The following is a 23,727-nucleotide window of genomic DNA, read 5'->3' as shown; positions in this document are numbered from 1 at the left end:
TTAAAATTTAGTACATCAATTGAAAGATGAATTCCAATTTTAAAGATATTAAAATGCAAAATAGTGAGTCTCAGAATTAACAAAGTATGGGTATAGGTATGTTCCATGACTCAGGATATAAACAGATGAGAAACCTAATGCCAGGAAAGAAACATCACAAAACCAACACAAAAGATTTCACACCTGATGAAGTACAAATAATAGGACAATCTGAAAAAATTTTTAAATACACATTCTTAAAATGTTTAAAAGCAGGAGATTTTAAAATAAGGATTAACAGATATAAAAGAGAACCAAGTAAAATCTCTGAAATAAAAAATAAAATTGCTGAAAATAAAAACAATAAATGAATAAGAAACTAGACAAGACACAGCTTAACATATAATTAGTAAAGTGAGAGAAAGAAAATGTCTCAAACTACAACACAGAGAGTTACAGAGAAAGAACATGTGAAAGAGAAATGAAGATATAGGGAAGATATCTGAGTACAAAGTAAAGAATAGCTAGAAATGGAGAATAAATAGTGGAAGAAGAAGCTAAAATTTTCCCAGAATTTAATAGAGGCTCTCACATTAAGAAAGTTTATCAAATACAAGATAATTTTTTTTTTTAAATCCTCATTTGGCCATGTTATAGTATAAAAAGGAGAAAAAGAAAATCTTTAAAACTATGAGAAAAAATACTGGTTTGTTTACAAAGCAAAGACAGTCAGGTTTTGGTGGACTTACCACTGAGAACAAGAAGGAAAAACGGGGATACTAGCCATGCAAAATGACTCTCAACTTGGATTTTTATACCCATAAATATTCAAGAATGAGAATAAGATAAAGATAGTTTTGAAACATTTAAAGACTTAAGAGTTTACTCTTTATTGACTCTTACTGAAAAAACTACTGAAAGATGTATTTAAGCAAAAATAAAAGTAAATCCAGGAGGAAGAAATGAGATTCAAGAAACAACAGTGAAGAAATTAATTTCTAATATGTTAATAAATCTAAATTTAGCAAAATAATATTTTATTAGAATTTTTTAAAATCTGGGATTAAACTTATAATTAACAATAGTTTATAAGATAAGGCTAGGGAAATTAGAAATTAAGGTATGCTGTCTTATCTGGGAACAGGACAGAGATAAGAAGAAGCATGTATTTTAAAATATTACAGTGAGCATTATAGTTGTCTGTCAACCACCATTTCTTCTTCTCTTGGAAATGCCTAACTTTCATTCAGATATCTATAGCTCCCATGCACACCAATATTGAAACACATACTGTTGGTATTCCAGTTACATGGGCCAGTTATATAATGTAAACCTTTAATGGTTAAGTTAGGTTGAGCTGGTTGTTTTGTTTTTAACTTACAGCTGAATGCATCCTAACTGATACAAGTATGCACATTAAAATTTAAGAATATTTGAAACCCCCATTGTAATAGTTGATTTGAGAGAGAATCATCAATGTATGCTAAAAGCATTGGATGAAAAGTTATTGGAGAACCAGATAGTCAAATGATCTCCATCACCCTACAGATTACTTTCTAATTACAAAGGAGAAAATGTGTATTTCCAAAGGAGAAACATAGTGGTCAGCCAAATGATCAAACCCAGCATCACCTGAAATTATTTGCCTCCAGATCTAATGCAGAAAGTACACACCACCTCTTACACAGTTTTCTTGCCAAAATGCTGTAACCTGAATCTACTCCTGAGGAAACAAACACAAGGAGACAAATCTAGTCTGTAGGAAATTCTCCAAGACAATTGGCCTAAGCTCTTTGAAAAATCAGTGTCATAAAAACAAAAATGATAAGGGGATTGTTTTAGATAAAAAGAAGATAAATATACAACAGCCAAATGCAATGTATGAACGTTGACTGGATCCTGGATCTCAAAAACAGGTTTAAATATATGATGGTTTGGGGACAGCTGTGGAAATCTGAATATAGAATGTATACCATATGATATTATTGAATATCATATTCAATAACTTTTTTCTTTTCTTCAATATGATAATACTGTGGCTATTTAGAAGAATGTTATTTAGGAGAGATGCATGCTGAAACAATTAGTGGTAAAGTGTAGATTTGTTGGGTAGCAAACAAGTGGATATATATACATACATATATACCGTGGGTGCCAAAAAAATGTATAGAAGAGGGCACTTGGGTCAACGTTGCTCAAGCAGTAGTGCACCATAATCAGAAGTGTCTGGAAGCTGATGGTAACCACTTTGAGCACCTCTTGTAATTGTAGAAGTCAAACGTGACTTGTATTCATTTTGTGTTATCGGTATATGGGTATATTGAGTGTTACAATTTTAATAGTTTTCCTTTTTTAAAATATGTATACATTTTTGGCACCCTCTGTATGTATATGTATGTACATAAAAAGAGAAACAAATACGGAAAAATGTTAAAAGTGGCAAATTTAGACAAAGCACACTTGAATGATCATTAAACCATTTCTTCTACTTATCAATGGGCCTGAACATAAAAATAAAATAAAAAGTTGGAGGGAATAATGAAAAAATGCTTGTGACTAGAAAACAATAAAAATGTTTAAGGCTAATAAAAAAAATAGCAGCTAACATTATTGAATGCACTTTCTGTCATAGTCTGTTCTAAAACCTTCATATGGATAACTCAGTTAATTCCCACAACAATTAAATGAGATAGGTCCTATTATTACCACCATTTTACAAATGAGGAAACTGAGGCACAGAAGTTAGTTACTTTTGCCAGATCCCACTGCTAAGAAGTGAGGTCTGAACCTAGGCAGTCTGGCTCCACAGCCAAGGTGCTTAACAACTTTGCCCTGCCGCCTCCCAAATGAAGAGGAGTTATAGTAAGAATAGAGAAAAGAAAAAAGTGTAGTATATAATCATTATACATTTGATATATATATATATATATATATTTTAATGTTTTTAAGGTGGTTTAAAGCATTTACAAGATTGGTATATTAGGCTTAAGATTTTAATTAAATGTTTAAAATGATAAATTTGCAATCAATGTTTAATTGTTTGGGAAATCTAAATTGTTAATTCTTAAATTTTTGGTTTTTAGTTGTGTAAGTACTGGGTGAATATTTAGAGGAATGTTGATTATTTAAAGAATGTTAAATGGTTAATAAATTCACAACAAATAAATAAATCCACACCAAAATCCAACCCCCAAACATTAAAGGATCTAACAACTTGGTGTAATGAACTACATTTGCAGAGGGTCCAAGTTATGCATCTGTGTCTATAAAAAACTATTTAGACATGGCTGTTTTCCTCCACCACTAAAACTAAGGGGCGGGGGAAGATAAAAATGAAGACAAAAATTGAGCAGAGATGAAAATCACTTTGCACAGATTTAAGTGCTCTTTCCTTACGTTATTTATTAATCATTGGTAATTAGCCCCCTCTGCTGAAGCCATTATTGTTTCTCATAACTAAATAGTTTACTCACAATTTAAAATATTTACAATGGTCCAGAAAATGTGATTCTATAGAGACTGAGAGCAGATTAATGGTTGCCTGGGGTTCAGGGTAGGAACAGGGATTGATTGACTGCAGTCATGAGGAGTCTTGGGTGATGAAAATGATCTGAAACTGAATTTTACAGCATGTAAACTATACCTCAATAAAGCTGTTAAAAAAAAATCATGAGATTATTTTCCTCATTTTGACTTTGAAACCTAAAGAATCTGAAATGATCAGAATTGTGATCCACCAAGAGGAAATGATCCAATGTTGTTTATAGTTAGATGTGGAGGCAGGACAGAGTGAAACTGAGAAATTCTCTAAGCATTCACTTATCTATTGCTGCTTTTAGAAGTGAAAGGGGGCTGGCCGGGTGGCTCAGGTGGTTGGAGCAGCGTGCTCCCAACGCCAAGGTCTCAGGTTTGATTTCCACATGGGCCAGTGAGCTGCACCATCTACAGCTAAGATTGTGAACAACAGTTTTCCCTGGAGCTGGGCTGCCGTGAGCAGCCAGAGGTTGGCGAGAGCTGCCGTGAGCTGCTGACTGGCACTGGTGACCAATTGCCTCAGCCTGCCTCAGCCTGCCTCACCTGGGGGGAGCGCAAGGCTCATAATACCAGCATGGGCCAGGGAGCTGCGTCCTACACAACTAGACTGAGAAACAACAGCTTAAACCGGAGTGGGGGGGTTAATAAAAGTTAAGGTTTAAGGACCTAAGCTTGCTCTTATTTTATCACTTTTATTTATTTATTTATTTATTTATTTATTTATTTATTTATTGGGGTGACAATTGTTAGTAAAATTACATAGATTAAGGGGGGTGGGGGTGGGAGATGAGGGTAAGGGGGATCAAATATATTTTATCACTTTTAATGATTAACTGTGTTTTAAAAGCTTGCTCTTATTTTATCACTTTTAATGATTAACTATGTTTTAAAATGTGTGTATGAAATTTTTCTTGTTGCGGACAAACTCTGATCTCAAGTTGGTAGTGTTTGTACAAATGTATTGGGACTCAATTGGGTTAAAATGAACATTTCACTATTTCAGAGTTTACTTAATTGAGAAGTATTTCTTTCAGTGTATGAAAAAAGGGGTCTGTGCAAAGTAACTTCAGGGTGATCTGATCATAAATTCCTAATTGGGAAGCTTAAGGTGGATAGTCATGCCTCAGGCAAATAACTTTTTAGTAAAAGATTTATTTTGGCCTTAAGGAGCCCTGTCTACTGTTTCTGTGCATGTAGGTTAACACACCTGTCACACAGGGTGTTCAGCAGGGTCTCTGGTCCCGCTCCCCACATAGGATCGCAGGATACGGTGAGGACAAAAAGGAACACAAATGGAGGATATGGATAGGGGAGTCATACCACTATAGTCTCGCTGGTGGCTGGGTTGGACAAACAGGAAACAGGAGTGTGGTGACAGAACCCCAGAAAGCGGTTTCCAGGCTCTCAGACTCACATAGAAAGGTGCTGGCTCAGGTAGTAAGTGGCCATCAACTGTGCTTGGATGGCCATCAGCTGTGGCTAGTGGGCTGTCAGCTGTAACCAGTGAGCCATTGGTCACTAATATAACTGCTGTGGCTACGCAAAAAATGGGGGCTAGCGAGAAGATGGTGGCTGGCAAGCGCAGATTGCAGTTAGCATGGTGGAGTGCGGGTTGCAGATTGCAGAGAAGTGGACAGCAGGTTGCAGATCGTGTGGCTCCTGCTTCCTGTGTCTCCAACCCAGCTGCCAACAAGACTATAGTGGTATGACTCCCCTACCTATGGCTCCATGGGTGTTCCTTTTTGGCCTCACCATATCCTGCGTTCTTATGTGGGGAGTGGGAGCAGAGACCCTGCAGGCCGCCCCGCATGACACATGGCGCAGCGAACAGGGTACAGTGCTGACCAAAGCTCCCCGAAAGGCAGTGGAGCAGTTTGTGCCTATGAACACTCAGTCTCAGGAAGAACAGGAGGAGCAGCTGCCAGAGAGCTGGACCCCCATGGAGGGGTGGGAAGACGTGGATAGTTCTCCAACCAACATAGGCCAGAGAAAGCGAAGGTCATTGCGGCCCTGTGGGCTGGGAAGTGCTTGCTGAGTTAGCCTGGATGCGGGACTTGTCCCAGGAGGAAAGGCTTGCTAAGTCCTCCGTGGGAGATGCGGGTGAGGTCAAGGTCGTCCCTCACCCCCAGGACAGCCCTGGCGAATGAATATGGACTATGGGGACTTGCCTTCCATCCCTAATTTAATGGACCGCTTGACTGTTTGTTTGGGAACATACCACCATGTGGTGGAACTGGCGGATGTTTGCTTTTGTGTCCCAACCGGCCACCATCGAGAATATGTAAGCACCTTGACTATGAGCCACTGTTGTTCCAGCACAGTACCCTGAGAAGACCAGAGAGAGTGGTGGTACCCTGAGAACCCTGGCTGAGCCCAGGAAGTCTGGCTGTGCCCAGAGAGAGTGGCAGTGCCCTGAGAGCCCTGGCTGAGCCCAGGAAGTATGGCTGTGCCCAGAGAGAGTGGCAGTGCCCTGAGAGGCCCTTGTTGTGCCCGGGGTGACTGGTGGTACCCTAAGAAGCCCAGGAAGTCTGGCTGTGCCCAGAAGGACTGGTGGTGCCCTCAGAAACCCTGGCTGTGCCCAGAGAGCCTGGCTGTATCTAGGATATTGCATTCACCTCCAGGCTCCTCACACAGGGCCCCTCGCGGAAGACGCTTGTCGCATAGATTGTGAGGCGAGAGCCTGTAGGGTTGGAGTGTGGGGACAGATCCCCAGAAAGCAGTTTCCAGGCTCTCGGACTCACACAGAAAGGTGCTGGCTCAGGTAGTAAATGGCCATCAACTGTGCTTGGATGGCCATCAGCTGTGGCTAGTTGGCCGTCAGCTGTAACCAGTGAGCCATTGGCCACTAATACAACTGCTGTGGCTACGCTAGCAAAAAATGGGGGCTAGCAAGAAGATGGTGGCTGGCAAACACGGATTGCAGTTAGCATGGTGGAGTGCGGGTTGCAGATTGCAGAGAAGTGGACAACAGGTTGCAGACAGTGTGGCTCCTGCTTCCTGTGTCTCCAACCCAGCTGCCAGCAAGACTATAGTGGTATGACTCCCCTACCTATGGCTCCATGGGTGTTCCTTTTTGGCCTCACCATATCCTGCGTTCTTATGTGGGGAGGGGGAGCAGAGACCCCGCAGGCAGCCCCGCATGACAAGGAGCCACACGATCTGCAACCCTCATTCTGCCACTTGCTAGCTCAGCCACCATCTTCTTGCTAGTCCCCATTTTCCTGCTAGCATAGCCACAGCAGTTATATTAGTGGCCAATGGCTCACTGGTTACAGCTGACAGCCAATAAGCCACAACTTGGACATTTACTACCAGAGCCAGCATCTTTCCACGTGAGGTCGAGAGCCTGGAAACTGCACTCCTGGCTCTGTCCCCACACCTTTGAAATAATCTGTAACCACCATCAAGAGAGCATAATATCTTGTTAATTATTCTGTAATCCACTCCCTGCCTTGTTTTCTCCCACATCCATGTAATCTTCCTTAGTCCCTCCTTAATTTCAAAAGCATAAAAGAAGATGCAAAACTGTTATTCTCTGGAGCATCTGAGATCTTGCTCCCAGGCATATGTTGTCAGTTTGGCTCAAATAAACTCATAAAAATTCTCTACAGGTTTGGACATTTCTTATGTCAACATTTCCATTAATGAAATGATAACGTTTTCAGGGAACTTGTTTTTTAAGCAGGAGTATGCCTGAAATTTGGCAAGATAAGTGAGAACTTTAAGAGTCACAGCCTTAACATTTCCTGAGTGCTTCATGATTCCCAACTGTAGCAGAGACCACAATTTGTCTACCAAAATCCATTTCCCTATCTTTCACAGAAGTAAATTCATCAGAATTTAGAGGCCACTTGTACATTTCTAGCAACTTGATATGACCGCATGACTACGTATTGGCCAACAAGATAAAATCAGAATTGGTGTGGGCAACTTTGAAGCGAACATGTGGGTGTCTTGTTCTTCCCACCCTCCTCCTTCCTACCCTGTTTCCCTGAAAATAAGACCTAGCTGGACAATTAGCTCTAATGTGTCTTTTGGAGCAAAAATTAATATAAGACCTGGTATTATATTAAATTATTATATTAGACCCAGTCTCATATTATAGTAAAATAAGACAGGGTTTTATATTAATTTTTGCTCCAAAAGATGCATTAGAGCTGATTGTCTGGCTAGGTCTTATTTTCAGGGAAACATGGTATTAACTGGAATGTAGCAATGCTGGAGCCATCTTGGTCCATGAAGTGACCTTGGTAATAGAAACCATATACAGTAGAGAAACAAGATAAAATGAACCTGGAACCCCTATTAACCTATATAGTACCATCTTTATGGGTGGATATAACACTGTGCCATATAGCTTGGCCAGCAGATGCACCTTTGTGTTAAGAAAAAGATGCTGCAGCCCTGTTCTAGGTTGCAGAGCATGACAAGTGAAATACAGGTTGTATGCTAGCCCCCACTCCAGCTGGGGACCTTTGTGAACTCAACTAGTAGTGATGATCCTGCATAGGACCCTAACACTGTGGAAACACACCAGTAGTGATGGCTTTGCATAGGACCCTAACACCGTGGAGAGACATAACAGCTCTACACAACTACCTCTGGATTTCTTGCGGCCAATCTGCTTTAAGAAATTCTTTGTTCTTTTTTCTGTTGTGCACAGCAGAATGTAACCCTAACTAAAACAATCTCTATCTATAATGTTTAATTTCCTTTTTTTTTTTTAATGGCAGAAAGAAAATAAATGTTAACATCTATTAGATCTATTATAAAGTATGGGTGTTCTATTATTCTTTATACCTCCTGTGACTTTTAAATATTCAGTAATTTGTGACTTTAGTGCTGTATCCAAAAGGCCAAAAACACAGAATTCAATCAGGTGGTAAAGATAAAGAACATAAAGAATTATATAAAGATGTAAAGCATGTGGTGCAATGTCACGACAGAATGTGTCCTTAGAGCCATTAGAGAAATGCAAGTCAAAACCACAATAAGATACCTCTTCCTGCCCACTAAGATAGCTAGAATTTTTTAAAAGGAAAATAAGTGTTGGTAAGAGTGTGGTGGAAACATAAAATGGTATAGCCAGTTTGGAATACAGTATGGTAGCTCTTCAAATGGTCAATCACAGAATTACCATATGACCCAGCAATCCCTCCCTTAAGTACTAACCCAAAAGAATAAAAAACTACATCCACACAAAAGCTTGTACATAAATGTTTGTAGCAGCATTATTTGTAATAGCCAAAAAGTAGAAACAAACCAAATATCCATTAACTGTTGAATAGATAAGTAAAATGTAGTATATCCATATGATGAAATATTATTCAGCTATAAAACGAAATGAAGTACTAATACATGCCACAACATGGATAAACCTTGAAAACATTATGCTAAATGAAATAAACAAGTCACCAAGAACCATGTTTTGTATGGTTCCATTTATGAAATGTCCAGAATAGGCAGATCCATAGAGACTGGAGTAGCTTATTGCCTGTCAGAAAAACATGAATCTACACATCCAAGAAGCTCAACAAACTCCAGGTCACTCAATGACATACACAGTAGGATATATTATAATCAAATTGTCAAAAGACAAAGAAAAATAATTTTTAAATCAGCAAGAGAGAAGTGACTCATCATGTAAAAGTGATCCTCAGTGAGATTAACAGCCAATTCCTCATTAGAAACCAAAGAGGCCATAGGGCAGCAGAATGACAGATTTGAATACTAAAAGAAAAAACTGTCAACCCAAAACTTCTGTATCCGACGAAACTATCCTTAAAAAAATGAGAGAGAAATTAAAACAAACCCAGATAAGCAAAAGCTGAGGAATTCTTTTTATTTATTTTTTATTTTTTTACCAATAGACCTGCCCTAAAAAGAAATGCTAAAGGGAGTCCTTCAAGTTGAAACGAAAGGACACTAGAGAATAACTCAAAATTGTATGAACAAAGATGTTCAGTAAAGGTAACTATATGGGAAACTATAAAAGCCCGTATCATTGTATTTTTGGTTTGTATATCCATGTTTTATCTCCTCCATAATTTAAAGAGCAAATGCATAAAAAAGAATTAAAAATATTTGTTACTGGACACACATGTATAAAGATATAATTTATGACATCAACAACATAAAGGGGTGGGGGAGAGAGCTGATTAGGAGTAGCATTTTTGTATACTACTGTAGTTAAGTCAGTATCAATTCAAATAAGTTTGTTTTATTTCAAGATGTTAAATATACACAAAGGAAATGAGAATAGATTCGAAAGAGTTCATTAAAAAAAATAAACTAAACACAGAAGAAGGCAGTAATGGAGGAAGTGAGACAAAGAAAGGTAAAAGACATACAGAAAGCAAATAGTAAAATGGCAAAGAAAGTCTGTCCTTATCAGTAATTACTTTAAATGGAAATGGACTAAATTCTCCAATAAAAAGGCAGATGTTGACAAAATGGATTAAAAAAGTATCTAGCTATATGCTGTCTTCAGGAGACTCGCTTTGTGAAAAAGTGACTCACAAAGTGACAACAGGCTAAATATGAGAGGATAGAAAAGGATATTCTATGCAAATAGTAACCAAGAGAGCTGGAGTGGCTATACTGATAGACAAAATAGACTTTAAATCAAAATCTGTTACAAGGGGCAAAGAAGGGCTTTATATATTGATAAAAGGATCAATTCATCAAGAAAATATAACAATAATAAACATGTATGTACCAAACAACAGAGCCTCAAAATATATGAAGCAAGGGCTGGCCCAGTGGCTCAGGCTGTTAGAGCTCCATGCTCCTAACTCCGAAGGCTGCCAGTTCGATTCCCACATGGGCCAGTAGGCGCTCAACCACAAGGTTGCCAGTTCAATTCCTCGAGTTCTGCAAGGGATGGTGGGCTGCGCCCCCTGCAACTAGCAACGGAAACTGGACCTGGAGCTGAGCTGCGCCCTCCACAACTAAGACTGAAAGGACAACAACTTGAAGCTGAATGGCACCCTCCACAACTAAGATTGAAAGGACAACAACATGACTTGGGAAAAAGTCCTGGAAGTACACACTGTTCCCCAATAAAGTCCTGTTCCCCTTCCCCAATAAAACCTTAAAAAAAATATCTATCTATCTATCTATCTATCTATCTATCTATCTAACAAACATTTACAGAATTGGAGAATTAGTTCTACAAAAGTAGTTGGAGACTCTAATATACTACTTACAGTAATGGATAGAACATCTACACATATATAGAAGATCAGTAAGGAAATAGAGGACTTGAACAACAGTATAAACCACCTATACCTAATAGACACATATAGAACATTCTACTCATTTTAAAAGACTAAAATCATACAAAGTATATTCCCCAAGGAATAAGGCTAGAAATCAGTAATAGAAGGAAATCTGAAAAATTCTCAAATATGTGGAAATTAAATGACACACTCTTAAACAAACTACAAGGGAAATTAGTAACATACTTTGAAACAAATAAAACAAAAACACAACATACCACACAGGATGCAGCAAAGGCAGTACTCAAAGGAAAATTTATAGCTGTAAGTGCCTATATCATCAAGAAGAAAGAAGAAAAAGAGCAAACTGAACTCAAAACTAGAACAATGGAAATTATAATAAAGATTAAAGCAGAGATAGAAGAAACAGAGAATAGAAAAACAATAGAGAGAATCAAGAAACCAAAAATTGTTTCTTTGAAGAAAAAAAACACACAACTAAATTGACAAAACTTTAGCTTACACTGACCAAGAAATAAAGAGAGAAAACTCAAATATTAACAACTAAAATCAGAAATAACAGTGGATGCATTACTAGGGCATTACTACCAACCTTACATTAACAAAAAGGACTATAAGAGGGTACTATGAACACTTGTACACCAACAAATTAGATAACTAAACGAAATGGAAAAATTCCTAGAAATTACCTAAACTGAATGAAAAGAAAACCTCAACAAACATATAATAATAGACTGAATCAGCAATCAAAAACCTCCCAAAAAAGAAAAGTCCAGGACATGATGGCTTCACTGGTGAATTAATCAAACATTTAAAGAATTGACATTGATCTTTCTCAAATTCTTCCACAAAATAGAAGAGGAAGTAACACTACTGAACTCATGGCTTATTCTGTGAGGCCAGCAATACCCTGATACCAAAGCCAGATAAAGACATCACAAGAAAAGGAAATCACAAACCAATATCCTTTATGAACATAAATGTAAAAATCCTCAGCAAAACACTGGCAAACTAGATCCAGCAGCATATTAAAAGGATTATACACCATGACCAAGAGGGATTCGTCCCAGGAATGCAAGCAATGACCAACACCAATCAGTTCAATTCACCACATTAATAGGATGAAGGAAAAACAAACATACAAACATGTCAATGAGATGATCATACAAATGATCATCTCAATTGATGCAGAAAAAAAGGGCATTTAACAAAACCCAATACACTTTTGTGAATAAAAACCCTCAACAAAGTAGGAATAGAGGAAACTTCCTCAATCTGATGAAGGTCATCTATGAAAATCCACAGGTAATATCAAACTCGATGATTAAAGACTTACAGCTTTACCCCTAAAATCAAAAACAGGACACAGATGATCAGTTTTGCTACTTATATTCACCACTGTACTGGAAGTTTTAGCCAGAGCGATTAATCAGGAAAAGAACTAAAAGGCATCAGAACTGGAAAGAAAGTAAAATTATCTCTTGACACATGGAATAATCCTATATATGGAAACACCCAAAGAATCCACAAGAAAGCTACTAAAGCCAATAAATGACTTCAGCAAAATTTCAGGGTACAAGTTCAACAAAAGTAGATTAGAGGTCACAGCAAGAGGGTGGAGCGGTGGTGGGAGGGAAAGGAAAACAGGGAGTTATTGCTTAATAGGTACAGAGTATCTGTTTTAGAAATAGATGGTAGTGATGGTTGCACAACATTGTAAAGAGCACTGAGCTGTACACTTAAAAATGGTAAAAAAAAAAAAAAAAAAAAAAGGCAAATTTTATGTTATATACATTTGACCACAATTTTAAAAAGTAGAAGAAACAAAAACAAATCTATTTTACTAAATTTACAAATGTATGTTATTTAAGGGAATTTAGCGAAGTTGTAAGTGATTGTTTAAATAAGAAAGTTCAGTCTGTTCACTTGAGATCATGGTGAGACATTAATCAAACCGCACTTGAGTAGAGCAGGATCATTTGCAAGGAAAAATTAGGATTTTGGATTTGCAATTTCAATCAAATATTATTAATTCTCTCAACTCAGTACTGCAAACAGTTTTCTATGAACAAAAGCTGCATTCATGGACATAAAACAAATCTCACATTGACCTGTACATTTTATATTTCAGTAATTTAAATACATTCCATAATTTTTTTTTTAATTTCCAAAAGATAAAAACAACAAAAAACACCTCTCTGGGGAAAAAACCCAGAAACCAGTATTATGTAGTTCTGAATGACAAATAACATAATGTAAGAAATCAATGTCCTGGTACCTCCCCAGGTGTTGATGTAAATTGTTTTCCACAACATGTACAGGAAAAGAAGAGCAGACAGGAAACACTGGGAAGTGGTGTTTGCCCAGGCAGATCCTCTGAAGGAGAAAAGATAATTACTAGCTGTGAGGGTTTTTCTTCTAAATGTGAATAAACAGACCACCCCTGACAAGCTTTTGCTCTGTGTAAGAATCATAATTATTAGAGGAGCTTAGAACTCCTGGACTGTCTTAATATTTTAAACAGTGTATCCACTTACATGAGACTTGTTTTCTTTCACCAACATTGAATTTTGTAGGAGAACCAAGTGTTACTATTCACCAATGGTAAAACAAAAGGACATAAAGATTTATCACCATTCCTTGTCCTAACAGCCTTAAATAAATTCTTTAAAAAATGTAATTAATTAAAAAGGATATAGCAAACAGCTACTGTGTTCACAATCTGGTTTAAGGCCATAGTAGTTTTATTTCCCAGGATTATAATAAGTTTGCTTTCTATTAAAATATAACCTTAGAGCATCTTCAATAAATGACACATTTTATCACAAATAAAATGATGGCCTGCTCTGGCCCAGAGAGCCAGAAACTTTCTCTCCTGTTTTTTCATTTCACTCCCCTGACCAACCCTCACATTTTATCATTTATTAATCCATTCCTGTATGTTCCTCTCCTCTTACCCACCTATCCCCAGACTGTCCTTTATATATCGGTTAGAAACTTCTAAGAGGTATGCCTGCAGAAGACCTGGATGGCTACTCAGGTGTTTATGTGGGTCAATGTCACCAGTCCTCAGACTTGTCTGCTGACTCTTACTTCCCCCATGGCCAAAGACTCTTTTAGTTCTCTAGCATAAGGAAGGTGCTATAAATCTTTTTTTTATTGATTATTCTTATGTTCAAACTCTCCCATATCCTTTGAATAATGGCTTTTGTGTATATTTTTTACTGCAACCAAGAGTAAGAAATAAATTTTCCATCACTATCCAGTATCCACATTAATATGTGTTCCTACGAGTATACATAAACACATGCACATGTCATAGAAACAAAAGTCTCATGAAAATTACCCCCATACCACCTTATATTTTCTATGTTATTAATTTTATTTTATTTCACTCATAATATATTTCATGTTTTAAACTGCTGGTCATCACCCACTAAAACAGTTTTCATTTATAAAGAAACATACTGCCCGAAAGCACATAAAAACTGCTGGGGCTTGGACCACAAGTGTTGGCGTGACCACACTAGCCACACGTAAAGGAGCCTGGCTCAGGGCCAACACACGATAGGGGTCATAAGTGAGGGATGGACCAACAGCATGGCACCTACTGAGGAAGGTCCGACCCTTGTCTTCTCAAACTTCATAAAGATGGAATTTGGCTCAATTTCTTACAATTCAGAGACAATGGGAGAATTTCTGCTGGCATCTGCCCCCCTCTTGCCTTTGCTCAGGTCCCCCATCTCAGTTTTCATAGGCTGTAGCAACCCCCTCCTTGGGCGAACTCCACTTACACATGCAGGTGTAGGCTCAACATAGCTTCTTTTGTGACGCTCTCCAGATCTCTGCAGACTAAGGCCTGCCACTGCTCCCTTCCATCAGCCTGGGTTGGCTGCTCCTCCTGGTACTCCACGCACAGCTCTTCCCCCGTCCTATGGAGCACCTGGACACTGCTTGAAATTCCCGACTAGGCTGCTTCCCTGCCTGGGGTCCCAGCCCCAAGGACTGGTGCACACAGTGACACTCAGTGTTTGCTGAATAAACGGGTCACTACTTACACCGCTTCCAGGTTCAAGACATACAGCAGGAGGGCATTCATGCCCTCATTGATGACATTCACTGCAATCCCAAAAATAACCTGAGGCAAGAGGAGGCCCTAAAATACCCAAACAAACAGGAAAACATTAGCATTTTCTAAAGCTAATCAGTCAGGTGGTGTGAAATAATAAAACCAAAATATTGGTCTCTGCCCCCAGTTTCCAGCACATAGCTCCTAAAAACCATTGTAATTTCCTGGGTGATAAGAACACTAGGAGCATCTCTTGTTCTAATATTGGTCTTTGACCCCAGTTCCTGACACAGAGCTTCTAAAACCTCGGCATTTCCTGAATGACAACAGTGTCTTTTGTTCTAATGAGGTGACTCTGGGAGGCCTCCTGGATGACTTCAGAATGGGAGCTGGTTACCAGGAAGAACAAGCCATGATTAGAAGCTGGAATTGTCAGCCCCTTCTCCCTTCTTCAGAGAAGGAAGAGGGCCTGGAAATGGAGTTAATGGTCAATCATGCCTACATGAGGAAGCCTCCATAAAATCCCAATAGTACAGGGTTTGGAGAGCTTCCAAGTTGGTGAATAGGTGGAGGTGCTGGGAGAGTGGCACAACCTAAGAGGGCGTGGGAGCTCCATGCCCCTTTTTCCCACATACCTTGCCCTATGCATCTCTTCCATCTGGATGTTCATCTGTATCCTTTATTATTATCTTTTTGTAATAAACTGGTAAGCAGTAAGTAAACCGTTTTCCTAAGTTCTCTGAGCTGCTCTAGCAAATTAATCAAACCCGAAAAGGGGGTCATGGGAGCCTCTGGTGTACAGCCAATCAGTCCCAAGCCCAGGTACAGGTGACAGCCTGGACTTCGACTGGTGTCTGAAGTGTGTGTGTGTGGGGGTGGGGGGGGGGAGAGGAGCTGTCTTGTAGGACTGAGCCTGTAATCTGTGTTAGAATTGAGGTAAATTGTAGGACATCCATCTGGTGCCTCTGAATTGTTTGGTGTGTGTGTGTGTGTGTGTGTGTGTGTGTGTGTGTGTGTGTGTGACAGGTCCCACACATCTGATGTCAGAAGTGTTATGGGTGTGAGAGTAAAGGAGAAACACAAGAGGAAAATTGTGTTTTTCCTACACTGTTGGTCAACTGAACATTCAGTGTTAAATAGGCAATGGTTTTAAATGACAGCAGTAACACAAGACTGCAACAGCCAGGAGTTGAAACCTTTGGATAAGTCTCCTCCATTGGTGCAGCTTTGAAACCAACCAGAAGTTTGTAAGTGCTTCTGAATGAGCTGGCAGGTCAGTTTCCATCACAATAACATCTAGAGAAAAGAGAGGGGAAATCACAGGAAGAGGAAATCGGGTCCTGGCATGAGGTATAAAGGAAAGACCATTTAGGAGACACTTGGGACAAGTTACTTAACCTCTCTGCAGGGTTTCAGCAAGGGTTCATTAAGTTATCTTACACAAAACACCCAGCAGTGTCTGCTTCATAACAGGCATGCAGTAAATGTTCATCTGCCTATGTTATGGTGCCAGTTACTCGCTTCTTTTTTATCTGCTGCCTTCCCTACACTTGTACTCAGATAAACATTTTGTTTAAGTGAGACTCCTACATCACTTTTCCCCGGCATATAAACAGAGCTGACCACTATTAAAGCAGAATGGCTTCTTTGGACAAGAAGTAATATGTAGGCAAATGGAGGGCTCATAGTTAGTTGGACTCGGAGGGAGACACAGTGAGGCAGCAGAGCTCAGCCTCTCACCCCTGCCCACAGCCTTCTCCATTTCCCTTCTCCCTCTGGTGTGTGAGGACCTGGGGAAGCCCGTGCACTGCTGGAAATGTGGCCATAGGAACTCTGGGTCCTTTTCCTCTAAAACAGAGGTACCAGAGCCAGGCCTGAAGCTAGATGCAAAGCCAGCAGCCAGACCATGGAGGAGGTAAGAGGTGGAATGTGGGGGCCACAGAAAGACACAAAAGGTGACCTGCAGGAATCTGACAGATTGATTTGGGCATCTCTCCCAGGCTGGACAAATCCATCTACAAGACTCCACGTCTCCCAAACAAAGAGCTCTGGGTAGAATTCCAGGGGGAAGAAAGTGTGAATTACTTTTATGAAAAATTCCCTAAGGATCTTTACCACACATTTCCAGTATTATGGAGTAAAAATATAAAAATAATCTGTACCTGACTTTGTAAATATTTTGTCTGCAACTGGAACAGGAATGATGCCTGTAAGATAAAATAGAAATACAAATACATCTCATTAATATGAAAGTATAATTCTAACAGTTTACATCAGTTCTGGTTTTTAATAAGCTATTTCCTCTTGATATGTGACCTCAAATTCAGAGAACAAGACACACACTAATTAAATGTCAGGACACTAACTATTTGGAATTTTCCAGAGTAGACTCAGTGAAGAAATGACAAAGGCAAACTCTAGCTGCTTGCTGCTTGACATCTGAATGGTTACAGAATGTCACCTGGTGATACTTCCCCAAATCCCAGAGTAACCCAGGAAACATATGATCAATTTGCAATCAAAAGTAACCACAGAATAAGGAAGGAAATTTTTTCCCTTTATCAGTGTTTGTACTTAATTTAAGCTGTTGGACATCAAAGTTGCACAGGCTCGGAGAATCACTAAGGTAAGGATGACAGGCCCAAGAAATACAAGTCGAGGGACAGCTGTTTTGCTCAGTGGTTAGAGCACAGTGCTCATAACACCAAGATCACCGGTTTGATTCCTACATGGGCCAGTGAGTTGTGCCCTCCACAACTAGATTGAAAACAACGACTTGACATGGAGCTGATGGGTCCTGGAAAAACACACTGTTACCCAATATTCCCCAATAAAAATTTTAAAAAAATACACGTCAAACCTTTGCACAAACAGCACTGTGATAAAATAAACAAATAAAAGGAGGGGAGCCGCGACCATGACAACATTCATGAGCTGCTTCACAAGAATATCCTGACACTTACGGGAAGAGTAGGAATGAAAATCGTTACATAAATCTGGGCTTTCCTGCAATAAACAACAAAATAGCCTTCAATTAATATTAAAACAATTGCTCATCATACTGTCTTTAAATTGAATCCATATTCTCTAAAAATTAAAATTAAAAATAATTTATATGGGGAAAATTTTAAACAAATTTTAAGTGATTGGTTTTCTTCAACTTAAGTCAATATTACATGAGGCCTGCTAAACGTCTGATTTCAAAGAGGAAGTCTGACTTTACATTTTTCAGCTTGTTCTTAGCAGAAAAGGTGGAATGAACACAGCAAAATGAACTAAAAGTTGGTCAAAATTCAGAAAATTTTGGAAGGGTCAGGACTGTAGCTGTAACTCATAGTGAAGCAAGACCAACAGTCTTCTAGGAAAGAGAGATGCCTCCTTGTAATCCTTGTATCCTAATGACAATACCAGAGAACATGCTGGAATTGTAGCTTAAAAAAATCCAAGTCTAGAAACAAAAGAGAGGGCAACTGTGTTGCTATTCTACTTCTGTCAAAAATATTCTGTGCATTGGCAAACCACTAAAATGGAGGAACTCCATGGAAGGCAGACTGGGGCCAAAAGTATTATATTCTCATCCTGTGTCTTGTCATTCTGGGCAGGACGTCAGGTAGTCCCTGCCAGACAGGATTCTGTGGTCCACAGTCAGTTTCAATTTTCCATATGGTTCAAATCCAGGTAACTTGCCAAAATTCAGGTCAACACAGGTAAGATGACCAGTCACTTACTCTGAACCTGGGACGATGACATGAGAGACGATGCTGACCTGGAGACTTCAGGGTCTTGTTTTAAGAGCAGGAAGATATGCTCAGTAATGATGAAGATGGCCCAGCAAGGGAAGCAGCACAGCATCAAGACGAGGACTCCTCTCCAAAGAATGATCCCCACGCATTTCAGGTTCTTGCCTCCAAAGGACTTGAGAAAACAAATACAATGATAAGGAATGCCACCATGTAATGGACAGGCCAAGGTCTGGACCACCTACACTACAAACAGCCCCCCAAGGGAAAGTGCTCTGCCCATCACCACTGCCACCAGGTAGCCCTGTCTGCTGCCATCTGTTCCCCAGCCAGTGTCTGAGTCATGGACAGCCAGTGAGCCAGTTGGCACCAGTGGCATTTCAAACATGCCCTGGGATAACGAATCCCTTGCTCCTGGAACACGGACAGTTAGACAGGAAGGGCGCTGAGAGGAGAACCCAGAGCTTAAAAAGGTGCGGGAACAGGTGGCTGGATGCCTCAGTTGGTTAGAGCGCGAGTTCTCAACAACAAGGTTGCTGGTTCAATTCCCACATGGGATGGTGGGCTGCTCCCCCTGCAACTAAAGATTGAAAACAGTGACTGAACTTGGAGCTGAGCTGCACCCTCCACAACTAGATTGAAGGACAGTGACTTGGAGCTTCTGGGCTCTGGAGAAACACACTGTTCTGCAACATTCCCCAATAGAAAAAAGAAAAAAAAAAGACAATTCTATTTTTTTAAAAAAAAGGAAAAAAAGGTGTGAGAAGACAGGGCCCATATTAGAGCCATCCAGATTCATTCAGCAAATGTTTCTTGACTCCCTACTGTGTGCCAGACATTTTCAAGGCCCTGGGAATTCACTGAGCAGTGAACAAAGCAGCAGGAGTCGCTGCTCTCATGGAGCTGTCTTTCTAGGGGGAAAGGGAGACAGACAATAAACAAGAAAAACAACCAAGACCTATCTAGAGTAAGTAAGTGCTGTGGAGAAAAAATAAATCTGGGAAGAGGGACAACGTGTTGAAGGAAGAATGCAATTTTTAAACTGGTGATGGGAGGCCTCACTGAGAAGGTGATAGCGGGCAAAGACCTGTGGGAGCTGGAAGAATGAACCAGGACATTTGGGAGAGGCATAGCAGGGCCTCCAGCACAGCTGGAACCAGAGTGGGCAACAGGTCCAGTGGCCTTCAGTGAGACGGGGTCACTAGAGAATTCTAAGCGGAGGAATGACATAGTCTGACCAAAGTTTAAGAGTGACGAGGGGACAGGAGCCATGAGTAAGCAGCAGCTGAGAAGCAAAAGCACAGCAGAGAGTGGGCAATGAGAGGATGGGGCTGGCACCAGAGAGAAACAGATCCTGACAGGGGTGAAGGGGCCAGGCCCCACAATGGCCTTGGCCCAAGCTAGGCTTCAATTATATTTTCCAGGCTCCTTTTTCTTTAAATAACCTGAACAATTGTCTCTTTCTTACCACCAAATAAGTCTAACTTAAAGCACATTAAAAGAAACAATGGAAACAAATGAATAATAAAATAATGGAAATATAAATGACATATTATAGAATATTATGCAAATATTAAAAGGGAATGTGTATACCTATTTCATTCAATGTGTTTTTCAAAACACACTGTTTAATGGGAGGAAACGTAACAAAACCATATGTAGATTTCAGAATTGCATGGGTGTATAAATGTACATAGATTGAAGTATTTGTAGGATATTCGCCAAAAAGTTAATAGAGGTAACTTTAGAGGGGGAGGGACTAAATTTTAGCGGTATTTTCACTTTTTTCAAATACTTTTCTAGATAAAATTTCTGTATACATTTAACCTATATAATCTTTTTAAAAAGAATTAAAGTTTGGGAAGTAATGTGCTATTATGGAAATATAATTAATAATACAGAAAGATGTCCATTATACATTGATAGGTAGGGAAAGAAGTTAAATATACAGTCTTTTTTGTTTATAAAAACTATTATATGAATAAAAATGACTGAAATGGTGCTAAAAAAAGGTACAAAAAAACTATTAAAAATATTCATAGTCTACACCATGCCAACCTAGAGCTAACTTTGGCCTAAGTTACATGAAGTCCTTTAGAGCCATGTTCAGCTTAGCCTGTAAAAACTATCTCAGGATGCCCTCAGGTACAAACTGCTGAGGAGCTGAGTGCAACAGCTCAGGAGACACCACATGCTCAGTGCTGCATTTTCCCTGGCACATAACCCTATTCTCTCTTTCCCAGGCTTTGGGTTTGAAGGCAGAGTCATCCATCATATATCCACCCACCCACTCATCCATCCATCCATCCATCCATCCATCCATCCATCCATCCACCATCCATCTCTCTTCCTCTCTTCCTCTCTTCCTCTCTTCCTCTCTCTCTCTCTCTCTCTCTCTCTCTCTCTCTCTCTCTCTCTCTCTCTCTCTCTCTCTCTCTCTCTCTCATTTAACAAATTTCCAGGGTACCCACTATATAGCAAGCACAATGCTGAACCACAGGGATTCAAAGACTGAAAGGGTTCTAACCATCATCCCTAAGGAGCTCAGTGTCTAGTAGGGAAACCACTATGATTATAAATTGGGTGGATGAGATGGGAAACAGAGCCAGGAGTAAAAGGCCTCGACAGAATCTGTCTCTCCTCTGATTATTCTAGCACACCAACTTAGAGCTCCCAATCCCGTGGCAGGCAATCAGGATGGAGAGAAACAATGTGGAGATAGGATGAAGAAGAATTCTGGCTTGAGTAGAGGGTAGTGTATTTGGAAACAGTTCAGAGTGGGAAAAACTGATGAGCTTAGTTTTGGTCAAGCTGAGTTTGAGATGTCCGGGACATAACCGACATTTGAATCTGACCCTCAGGAGGCAGATGTGGGCTTTCAACATCGGGGTGGGGGGGGAGACAGAAGCTAGGGAACAGGTGTCCCTTGGTAGAAGGTGAGGCCAAGGGGCCTCTGAGGAGTAGGGGTTATCTCAGGGGCAGAAGAACATACACCAGAGTGAGGATGAGCAGCCAGAGCAGTTGTGAGAACACTGGGAGCACCGAGGGAGTGTTGGGAGAGCAGGGAGAGCCCAGTGCATTAAGCACTTCGAAGTGGTCACCTTGTGGCATACATAGGAAAGGAAATGCATCCGTGGGTGCTGAGTCAAGAGTGGGGTCGGGACAGGGAGCGCAAAGAACTAAAACCCCCAGGCTTTAGTCCTCCAGTAAGGAATGAGATGAGTTGTCTTGTTGCTGTTGTTGTTTTGTTTTGTTGGCTTTTTTTTAGCATAAACACATTTATTAATAACCAAAGGGACGATCTTAATTAACCACTTGGAAATAATTGCATGTAAAATGTTTGTGATAAAGATAACTGAATACAGTGATGAAAAAAAAGCATGGAGAGATTTGCTCATTGAACTGAGCCTGTTTACTTGCGCAGCTAATTCCTGTCCAGAAGGATGATGGAATTTTTACTCTACTTTTTCATAGACCGGAGTACAGTTGACATTGTTCATGACGCATTCCACCACTAGTTTCCCATTTTCCACTTTTCTTGTTATTGTGCTTTCCTTGCCATCCCATTCCTGATGTTGCACCAATGCGCTGTTGACAAAAATGCACACAGTCTGAGTTTTTCTGCCATCAGCTGTAGTTTCTTCAAACTTCTCTCCCAGGTTACATGAAAACTGCTGTTGTTTTCAACGTGCTCTCAGTTTTTACAGGTGAGGTGTTTGCCGTCAGGGGTGATGACACAGTCTGGTTTGGCCATGGCACCCATTTTTCGCACAGCCATCCCTACTCCTAATTCCTTCATGTACTCATCAAAGCCTCTGCTCTCCACTAAGCGCCATCTTCCTACCAGCTGCTGAATGGAGGCCATGGTGGGCGTGGGTGGCGTGCGGGGCGAGAGGAGCAGAGTACAGCGTGGGGAGCTTGGCTCAACGAGATGAGTTTTGTGTCATCCTCTCACCCAGTCCTCACCCAGAGCCCTCGACAACCCAGGGCACAGATGGCAACCCACAGGTAAGGGTCAGAGCCGGTTTTGCAACAGAATGGAGGGAGGGGCTCTGAAGACCCTCGTTTTCATCCTGGGTCTCACATTTAGCAGCTATGTCACGCCCAGGTGAGCTGACTTCTTGCCTGACCAAGACCACAAACTCTAGGCCCCAGGGGTCAGTGACAGACTACATACAGAGCCCCCAGGGAGGCGCCCATGCCAAGACACCTGCTCTGACTTTCACCCCAGGGAAGTGTCAGAGCTAAAGCTTAAGAGACTCCTTGGCCTTCCAGAAAAAGAAAAAGATGACACATGTCAATTTCTGAGAAGTTATGTATTTTTAAAAATGTCATATGAGCCATTTGGGGTGGGGGACTGGTAAACAGACTGACTTTGCTTGGCTTGGGGTGCTTTTCTTCCTCTGTGGCTTAAAGTCCATCTACAGTCAAGTCAGTAGACAGAGACTGCTTTGATTAAAGTCAACAAGATTTTACCAAGCTGAACTCTGATGTCATACTTTCCCCTTACAATGGTTGACTGTATAATAAAAGATGATACAACAATTGCTACTATGTATGTCAGAAAAATAAAATGTGCCAAAAGTTGGGTTATTCCAATATCTTTCCTTCGCACCTCCAGAGCATTTTGCTGGCATTTCTGGTAACATTTCTCCCTCTGCCTCGGTTTAGGGCTGTTTTAGAGTTTATTCCCCTGGGGGTGGGGGTGGGGGGGATGAACTCCTTACCGCACTAATTTGCTGCTGGTTGGATGAGCCTCCCTATCCAGAGGGTTGCTGCCAGGCCAGGGGAAGAGAAGGTAGTGTGAGAAACCTCTAGAAAGCTAGGGTGTCCAGTGGGGAGGGAATGAAGAGGGGGTGTGCGGTCTCCCTAACAAAGAGCTGGAAGGAGGGGCATTGCTGGGGCCCAATCGAGAGGGCCATGTTCAGTGCAAGCCTTTATCTTCTCCTTGGAAAATGACCCTCCACTTACAGACTCACAAAGCATGAAGCACTGAGGGCAGAGATGCCGTGAGGTGGACTTGGCCAAAGTCTGCCCTTGGTTGTTTTTACTCATTGCAGCTAACTTTTCTGATATTGTCCATTATCTGTTCTTTCAGGGCAAAGGCCATGCCTAGTTTTTGTATCCATCCCAGCACCCTGCGTACTTAATATATACTCAGACT

General features: G+C 40.4%; 1 long non-coding RNA gene and 1 pseudogene across 1 annotated transcript in view; both read right to left on the bottom strand.

Moving 5' to 3' along the window:
* LOC141568810 (uncharacterized) overlaps positions 1-15,703 on the bottom strand; it is a 40,946-nt gene extending 25,243 nt beyond the window's left edge. Inside the window, exon 1 of the long non-coding RNA XR_012492026.2 lies at positions 13,033-15,703. This is a non-coding gene — a long non-coding RNA (uncharacterized LOC141568810). The remainder of the gene's footprint in view (positions 1-13,032) is intronic.
* A 6,197-nt stretch (positions 15,704-21,900) lies between these two features.
* LOC148756459 (fatty acid-binding protein 5 pseudogene) lies at positions 21,901-22,539 on the bottom strand (annotated as a pseudogene).
* Positions 22,540-23,727: the final 1,188 nt, after the last annotated feature.

This window comes from Rhinolophus sinicus, chromosome 12 (assembly GCF_057876585.1).
Source record: "Rhinolophus sinicus isolate RSI-liver-muscle chromosome 12, RSI-T2T, whole genome shotgun sequence".
Lineage (NCBI taxonomy): Eukaryota > Metazoa > Chordata > Mammalia > Chiroptera > Rhinolophidae > Rhinolophus > Rhinolophus sinicus.
This window is presented reverse-complemented; position numbering and strand designations above follow the sequence as displayed.